Genomic DNA, 9445 nt, shown 5'->3' with positions numbered 1-9445 from the left:
ATCTGTTATATTGCACATATCTGTATCTGTATTTTGTATTTATTTATTTCTTTTTCTTTTATATTATTTATTGTTATTATTATTTTTATTGTATGTATTTTACTTTGTTTGATTGCAATTTTATTATAAGGTGGCCTGGACTTGGGGGACCGCTGGGGGGTGGGGGCGGGTGGATGTTTGAAGGGGTTCAGAGGGTCAGACTGAGCTGTTTTTTTTTTTTTTTTTTATAGGAAGCAATTGTATACAATTGTATATGACCCTTTCTATGCAAAAACCAATAAAAAAATGATCCCAAAAAAAAAAGAATGTTGAATTTGACCATGATTAAGAGTGTCGAACCCAAAAATGTGTTCAAAACTAGTAACTTTCATCGTGATCAGTGAGAAGTGATGCCTAAATATACATATAGTTGAGATAATCTAGCAAACACAGTACGTTGTGAGGATGTTGTCAGTTGGTCGTCATTTGGTCAGTGTGACATTATTAATGACAACATCACAAGGACGTCATGGTAACGTTCCATTTTTATAATTTTGGCTAATTTTCCAGAAACGTTGTGTGTGCGTCCTCAAAAGACGTCTCTAGTTAGTCACATGGTGAATGTTGTAGTGTCGTGGTCAGCTGGTCTCCAGATAACTTTTCATATTATTCACTACATGTATTCAGCTCTCTTTAAGGTGTATTTATTATATATTGCCTATAATATGGGAAATATACTGAATTCATCAAGCATTTTGCATGATGGCATTAATTATTATGTAAATATAATAATTTATGCCATCATTTAAAATGTAGATATATATTTGTCATCAAATTAATGACAAAACAAAAACCAAATGGTAATTTATGTATGTGAATGACAGAGATTTATTGAAAGAGGGCACGGGACAAATGAACATTTAATTTAAATCAGCGCACGTCACTTTCTGAGTACTGCGTCTGTGTGTCCAGACGGACATGAAGGAAAAGGTAAATATACTTTTATTCATTGTTTTTGCTGATATAATGTTAGATATCATGTAAGATGTGTAGTGTTTTGTATTTTTGTAGGTTTTCTATATTAATTTTGAAAATAAATGCTCTGTTTGGTTAGTTCATGTCACGGTCTGAGGAAACATTAACTGTTAAAATCCTGAGATTCCGCGTCCGGAACAGAGAGCGCGGTCGCCGCCGCGTCCGGAACAGAGAGAGCGGTCGCCGCCGCGTCCGGAACAGAGAGAGCGGTCGCCGCCGCGTCCGGAACAGAGAGCGCGGTCGCCGCCGCGTCCGGAACAGAGAGAGCGGTCGCCGCCGCGTCCGGAACAGAGAGCGCGGTCGCCGCCGCATCCGGAACAGAAAGAGCGGTCACTGCCGCGTCCGGAACAGAAGGCACGGTGAGGGCCACGTCAGGAACAGCGAGCGCAGCCGCTTCCGCGTCAGGAACGGAGATAGCGGTCGCCGCCGCATCAGGAACAGAGATAGCGGTCGCCGCCGCGTCAGAAACAGAGATAGCGGTCGCCGCCGCGTCCGGAACAGAGAGCGCAGTCACCGCCGCGTCAGGAACCGAAAGAGCGGTCACCGCCGCGTCAGGAACCGAAAGAGCGGTCACCGCCGCGTCAGGAACAGAGATAGCGGTCGCCGCCGCGTCAGGAACAGAGAGAGCGGTCGCCGCCGCGTCCGGAACTGAGAGAGCGGTCACCGCCGCGTCCGGAACAGAGAGCGCGGTCGCCACCGCGTCCGGACAGGAGATAGCGGTCGCCGCCGCGTCCGGAACAGAGAGCGCGGTCACCGCCGCGTCCGGAACAGAGAGAGCGGTCGCCGCCGCGTCCGGAGCAGAGAGCGCGGCCGCCGCCACGTCAGGAACAGAGAGCGCGGTCACCGCCGCGTCAGGAACAGAGATAGCGGTCGCCGCCGCGTCAGAAACAGAGACAGCGGTCGCCGCCGCGTCCGGAACAGAGAGCGCGGTCACCGCCGCGTCAGGAACAGAAAGAGTGGTCGCCGCCGCGTCCGGACAGGAGATAGCGGTCGCCGCCGCGTCCGGAACGGAGAGCGCGGTCACCGCCGCGTCAGGAACAGAGAGAGCGGTCGCCGCCGCCTGCCCGAGGAAGAGCGTCTCCGCCCCCGCCAGAAAGCAGGGCCGCATCTGCGCAGCCTCGGCCCTACAGGCGTCCATCCCCGCCAGACAGGCGTAGATGAGCTCGAAACGGGCGGCCGACGCCGCCTCAAAGGACATTCCCGCCGTGTCGGGAACAGAGCGGGTGGTCGCCGCCCCCAAACGCGCGTCCGCCGTCGCCAAACGGGGAAGCTTCGCCTCCCCGAAAAAAATCCTCCCCGCTGGACCCATCTTGGAGGTCTGCATTCTGTCACGTTCGAAGTGCTAGAAATGAGGTGAGGGTCCAAAATGCAGGGAAGGGAAATTTTAATAAAACAAAACACAAATAAACATAAACCAAAAGGCCAACACGGCACAACACGACTAGAATGAAAACAGGATCAAAACAGAGGAACACACACGAAGACAATAAACAATAGACAATGCAGACCTGACCAGGAATGAGAAGTGAGAGTTCTTATACAATAGTCCAGAGTGTGAACAGCTGTGAGCGTAATCAGTGCAAATGACAAGACAGACGTGAACAATCAGGGGAGTGCAGTGCAAGGGGAACAGCGACCTCGAGAGGCTGAGGGAAGACCCACAGCCCCGATCATGACAATATGTAGCCACGATTTAGCTCTGAATTAGACGGGCTATGTGTCGTCTGCTTTTTGCCCACCCGGTGAAATCGAGGCAATCGGTGTCTAATTTTAACAGCTCGGCTACAGCCCTATACCAGACCAGGGATGAGCATGGACAAAATAGTCTTAAAATCGTTTACATGTCATTTTCACAAAAGTACACTTTTGAAACATTTAAATTAGCATTATTGTATATTAAATTATTTCATTGCATTATTAAATTAGCATTATTTATTATGCCAAAAATAATGCTAATGTAAATGTTTCAAAAGTTTACTTGCATTTGATAATATGATGTCATGCATCACACAAGCTGTTCAATGTAACATTCATACACAATATTATTTGACTGTCTTTCATTTTATAAATAAAATGCAATTACAATTCCCAACCATTACATGGCAGTTGTAGCCCTACTGAGAAAGGACAACTGGCAACACTAGACTTGAAAGTTAGTAAGAGATCACTGCTGCAAGATCCTGCAATAATCATTTCTGCCGTTTTGAATTTTGTTTTTACTCAAGAGAGCAGTAACTTTACCTGTCGGAGAGCAACGGGCAAACAACAAACGATAAAGGACATTCCTACTTGGTCTTGTAAGTATCTGTTTTCGTTTTGATGTGTTCATTGTTTATATATATTATTTGTTATCATGTGTACGAACCGTACATTTTAGCTTAGGGACTGAGCAGATGGTAGTTGATAGTGATCATGACTAGGCCTAATGGTTCAGCACATGTGATCAGAGGATTAATTACAAAATTTAATAGATAATAGAGTGAAAGTTTATCATTTTGTATATGTTTACAAACAGCACAAGAGAAGATGAAGGAGCAAACAACAGAACAAACTAAACAAAGATAATTCTATATTAATTTCTACAGTGAACACACTCAGAAGAATTGCACAAACTGAGGAAGAGTTTCAACATCTGGAAAAAAAGGTTGGAAAATGAAGAGATCCAAACAGCAATGATAAAAAAAACAAAACAAAACAAAACTCACCAATGCAACATTTGTTCTCTAAAGCTCTTGTAACAGAGGGACGGGAGACAAGCGGATCCAAATGCAAACTTTTATTAACGGGACGAGGCAAAGACATGGTCGAAAGGCAGGCAGGGTCAAACAGCGGCAGACAGGTACATAGACAACAAGACGAAGAATAATCCTTAAACAGGCGAGGGTCAGTCCAGCGGCTAACGTTATCCGTACAAGGGCTAGGCGATAGAATAATCCAGACAGGCGAGAGTTCCGAAAGGCAGGCAGCAAGACAGCGAACACGATATAACGAACCTAGGTAACACGGCAGGGAAAAACACAGGATAACAGGGAGAACGCTTTGTATGAATGCTAAAGAACAATCAATACTCGGCAGCGTGTGACAGGAAGACCGGGGCTTTTATACTGTCTCTGATTGGATGCAGGTGAAGTGCAATGATGGGGAATGGAGTCCGGGGTGTAGTGCAACAGTCCATGTGTATAAACAGAATGAGAGTGACATCTGGTGGTGAGCGGTCCGCAGCTCACCGACCAGATCCGTAACAGCTCCCATCTTTGACAGTCAATCATTTATTTGAACTATTCTACTGAATTTATGACTGAACAATGGCTTACAGAAAGCATGAGCTCATTGAATAGAATATCTTTGTCACTGTACAAGTACAATAAGATTTAGTTTAAAACTTACAAATTAGCTTAAAAATGTAAATGACATACAATGGCAATATGAATTTTCAATTACAAAACGTTTGCAGCAGTATTAAAATAGTTCAAATAGCTCAGATGTGCAATGCAGCATCAAAACCTAAACAGTACAATCAAAAAACATAATGTCATAAAAACGGTAGGGGTGAAATAATTATTCCATGTACATTTGAGGTTAATGTGTGAACTGGGCTGTGTTTTAGTTACAGCAGCATCACTGTGTTGTTATGAAATCAGTTGTGCCAGACAATTTGTATCCCTTGTACACTGTCGCATAAAATACTAGCTGCCTGACATTGTCATGTGTTATTCAGGTGTCAAAGTTGTGCAGAATTGAAGGAAGAAACCTCAAAGACAGTGCCAGAAGGATGCTGGACATGTACAGTCTTCAAAACGTTCCACATTAATCAGATATTGTGGTGTCGATACTCAGTAAGTTACAATGCACATCAGAAATTTTAAAAATAATTCCTTTACTGGTTGTTTTGAAATGTCAAACTTTGTCCACACATTTTAATTTATCAGTAATTTTTTAATGTTACGTCTGATAACATGCTCTTGATTTGTATTAGATTTATTTCTCAAGGTTTTTAAAATATTTTCTTTTTTATTAAATTGTTAAATTCCATTTTTTATCACAAAATTTATAGTTAAGCGTATTGTATTTATCATTTATTTCGTTATTAATTCTTTTGTATTTTTATCATTTTGTATTGTCTTAAGTTGGTAAAAAATGTTATTTTTCTTAATAAAAGCTGTATATTTAATTTGTTTGTTGTCTATTAGATGTGTATTTGTAGGCATTCATTAGCTGTCAATTTAATGACTAGTCTATTTTTGGGCTATGGTTAGATGTCTATTAAATTTTCACTGACAGCCCAAATTCAGTCTTGTTTTAGTCTAGACGTCAGTGCTGTGTTTGAACGGCTAATAAACGTCTTTTAAACGCAAAATTGTTCGCTGGGAGAGAGCCGCTCTGCCACACTAACGTGTGTCTACCGTGTGCTGCTGCTTTAATGTGTGGTTTCTGTAAGTTACAGTGACGGAGAAATGAGCTGTTTGTCATCTGAAAGTTTTATATCCAGTCTCCACCAGAGTCACTTCCTCCCGTCAGTTTATTGTTCTGCACGCGGCTCAAATGCTCCGATCTCCACTCACATTGAAAAGCTGCTGTCGGTTAATGATGATTTGATGATGAACTCACGGCTCGATGGAACTTTCTCACTTTTCCGGGTTTGTCATAGCGGAAGTGTCATAGTTGGGTAAAATCCGAGTGCAGAGAATGGGAGAGTATCACAAATTGCGCAAATATCAAAAGAAAATCTCCACGATAGTGTTTTCACGACTTTCAATCAAAAGAAAAAAGATGAGAGAGACTGATATCAGCAGTCAAAAGAGAGAATGATGTCAAATTTACCTTCTCTCCCACAGACGCGGCATTAGAAACACCCTCACATTAGCATTAACTCCTTTTTTGTAACTTGATGAAAAGGTGATATAATACAAAGTTTAGTGTTATAAATGTACATATGTTTTTTAAAAAATCAAAATATAAAAAATGTCAAGTATTTAAAACGATGATGACCGTTGAAACGCAATATCACAGTCTTGTGAAAAGGGTCCATCAGACTCTTGTCGTGTCAGAAAGTGGTAACACTTTCAGCTTTACGGACGTCACCATCTTTGATATTACTTTGGTGACTGTTGCTATGGTTACTCGTAAGGAATATGGGCTTGACTCCCATTGCACGTTCATACAGACAGTATTCAGAAAGTGACTGTAAGCTGCTGTGTGAACGGGACATTTAGAGACTCGCACCTGTAAGTAAATGTGGTTGTCAATCCCAAAAACTGACAGTGTGATTGTGGGCATTGTAAACTTAAACATAAACTACTGTATAAACATCTAACAGTTACTTAGACTGAGGCTACCAAAATCACGTTCAGTGTATGTGGGAATAATAATTTCCCCATTTTCCCCTCAAGAAACAGACCTGTAAATTGTCATTTGCTCATTATTGGTGTTAATGGTGTTTTTCACACACTTGCTTTTTATGCTAGTTAACATTACCTTTCATTCACAAATAGGTCTGACACATTAGTTTTAACATTTCTTTAATCAACAAATGGTTTACTTTCTTTAGGTCCTGATGGCCAATGAACCAGTCAATGATTCAGTGAGTTGCTTATAAGATGCTCATTTGTTACCACCTACTAGTTTAAATGTTTTATTCACTGTTAATAAAACTAATATACAAAGCTAATATACTTTTTATCAGCAGGTGGAGAGATTTTATCAGCAGCAAGCAGACAACTATGATTATGAGTAGGGATGATTATCGAGAACAGGTACTGATTTGGTTCCTGAGTTGTTCAGTACTGAAGAATTGATATAAGCTACAGGATCAATGGTGCTGCTTTTGGTGTTTTTTAGACATAATTGCATATTATCCAAACCATCTCAGAGTGAATGACAGCAAGGATCCAGGATCAAGAGATCATCCATCATAAGTAAGTTATTGTTTTTAGGTTGTATTTGGGGCATATACCCACTTTTCCAGGCATCACTACACCACTGATTTAGAGTAAGTGGTGAATAGTGGATATAGCTACTGTATATAATGCATGCACTGACAGTATAAGGATGCGTTGCTGAGGCGAGACTCACACATACTCTCCAGGAGAAATTAAATGTGATTTTATACAACAGTTTAGTAAATAAAAGGTTGATATTGTGTTATATTTTAAACACTATATTATGTGTTTTGCTCAATTTTGCAGAGAACATGTTACCTTTCAAGCCATAGCAGAATTGTTGCTGAGCAACACAGCAGTGTTTAGTTTCTGAATGAATCTGTGTTCTGAATAAATCAGTGATTCAAAGGCCCATTTATAAAAAGAGCAGTTTACTCAGCCGTTTGAATGAATTGAATCGAGTGAATGAATGAATGACTCATTAAGACATTAACCACCATCTGCTGGCCGATTTCTGCAGATTTAGAGTATCATTTCATTAAAATAACTAACTAAATAAATAAATAAACAATAATAATAACATTAAAGGGATAGTTTACCCATAAAATTTTATTCTGTCATAATTTACTCACCCTCATGTTATTCAAACCTTTCTTTTGTTGAACAAAAAAGAAGATATTTTGGTTGTTGGTAACAAAGCTGTTTTGGTTACCATGACTTTCATTATATGAACAAAAAATACTGAGATGTTTCTCAAATGGTCTTCTTTTATGTTACATAGTTCACATTAGGCCGTTGCAGCCTAAATGTTTATGTGTAATACAGATTTGCTTTGAAAATATTACTTTCTAAAGCTACAATTTGTAATGTCTACTTGATACTTTCTAATTTAACACAAAAATAGTTTTATATATTTTTATAGCAAAAATGAATACAGACACAGACCCATAATCCTGTTTATATTATAATCTCTATGGTCGAATCAGCTGTGAAGTGAGGGTCACTGACATTAATTTCCTGTTGGACAGGATAGAAACTGTAAGAGAAGACATCTGTGATGTGGACCTGTTATATGAAAGATAAGTTATACTGCTGTTTAATCATTTTTCTGAGATAGTGGGTCAGTATGATTTGTTTGTGCGTGTCTTGTAAACTCTTTGCAGCTTTTTTTTATAGTCAGAAAGCAGCTAGCCTGTGATGCTAACAACACTAGCGGACTTGGTGATTGTGAAGATTATCAGACAAGAAACTTTAAATAGTTTTTTTTGTTTGTAATATAATTGCAACTCTAATAATAAAATGACTAGTCTGTGAAGGTTTCCACTGAGTACAGTATCCTGACATGCAAGTGCTGTTAAATATCATATTATTCTGCATGGTATAATAGCGATCAAGATCTGCCCTTATTGGGATATTTTACGCCTTTCTGGAGTTTTATTTTTTAGGTTTTGCTGTATTTAAGAATATATTTTTGCGATATAAGTACCAAAAACCATCTTAATATATATTTTACAGCACCTCTCTCACAAGCTCTGTTTAAGAACAGGTTGATTTTGGCCTGTCTAGATAATATTCATGAGTCTCTCTTCTGATTGGCCTGTTGTTTTCTGAGTGACACACGACCAGGCCAACCACAGGTAACTAGGGTCGTGTATGCTGTAGCCTGATGTGGCTTGGTGATACTAACAAGTAAGGTTAATAGAAACACCAGTAATGATGGTCACTGCTGAGGGAAATGTTGTTCGACCATACATGTTTGAGCTGAACTCAGACCCTGAATCACTGACGACAGGAGACAACCAGCCACCTCCTCAAACACGCTTACAACAGGATGTTTCAGAGTAGTAATCAATGTTTTTTTCTAAACACAGAATGCAGTAAACTACATAACTATTGCTTTCCTACTGATACAGTAAGTTGATGTCCCACTGGTCTCTTATATTAATGTTGTTCGGAAGCCTGTGCAACAGTGTAGTTTCATGACATCCATTGACTGAACAGCGTTTTCTCAACATGTTTCTGTGTTGTTGTTGCTCAGCAATGACATGGATGTGATGTTTTCTGGGGCTTTGGTAAAAGGAGAGTGGGTTGGTGGTGGTGCTCGGGGTGGAGACTGAAGGCGGTGACTGTGTAGTCTGGACGTCACATTTTTACAGAAGTCACAGCCAGGAAATTTCCGGCAGACACGTGAGGCAACGATCGTGACCATCACCCGCCAGGTAAGGACTGCATCCAGAAGCGCACGGGTGGAAGGGCATGTTTAAACGGCGCATCTTTATAAAGGCGTTCACCTGTAAAAGCTCTTTTAGGAAACTGCTCTGAGTGCTGAGGCGCACAGGGGAGATGGCCGCAGCAACACAGAAGGGGGTAGTGCAGCCTAATGTGTGCTTTTTCCCACTCAACTAAGGAGACCACTGCCCCTGAAGTGCCGTGTCGCCACGAGCAGGTACAGTTTTGACTCGTTCTCTCTGTATCTTGCTAGAAGACTTGATCGGCTCTGAAGCGAAAAGCTGACTATGCGCTGCACCTGCTGCATATTTATACTCGCGCGC

This window comes from Labeo rohita, unplaced genomic scaffold, assembly GCF_022985175.1.
Source record: "Labeo rohita strain BAU-BD-2019 unplaced genomic scaffold, IGBB_LRoh.1.0 scaffold_668, whole genome shotgun sequence".
NCBI classification, from domain to species: Eukaryota; Metazoa; Chordata; class Actinopteri; order Cypriniformes; family Cyprinidae; genus Labeo; species Labeo rohita.
Note: the sequence above shows the minus strand (reverse complement) of the source record.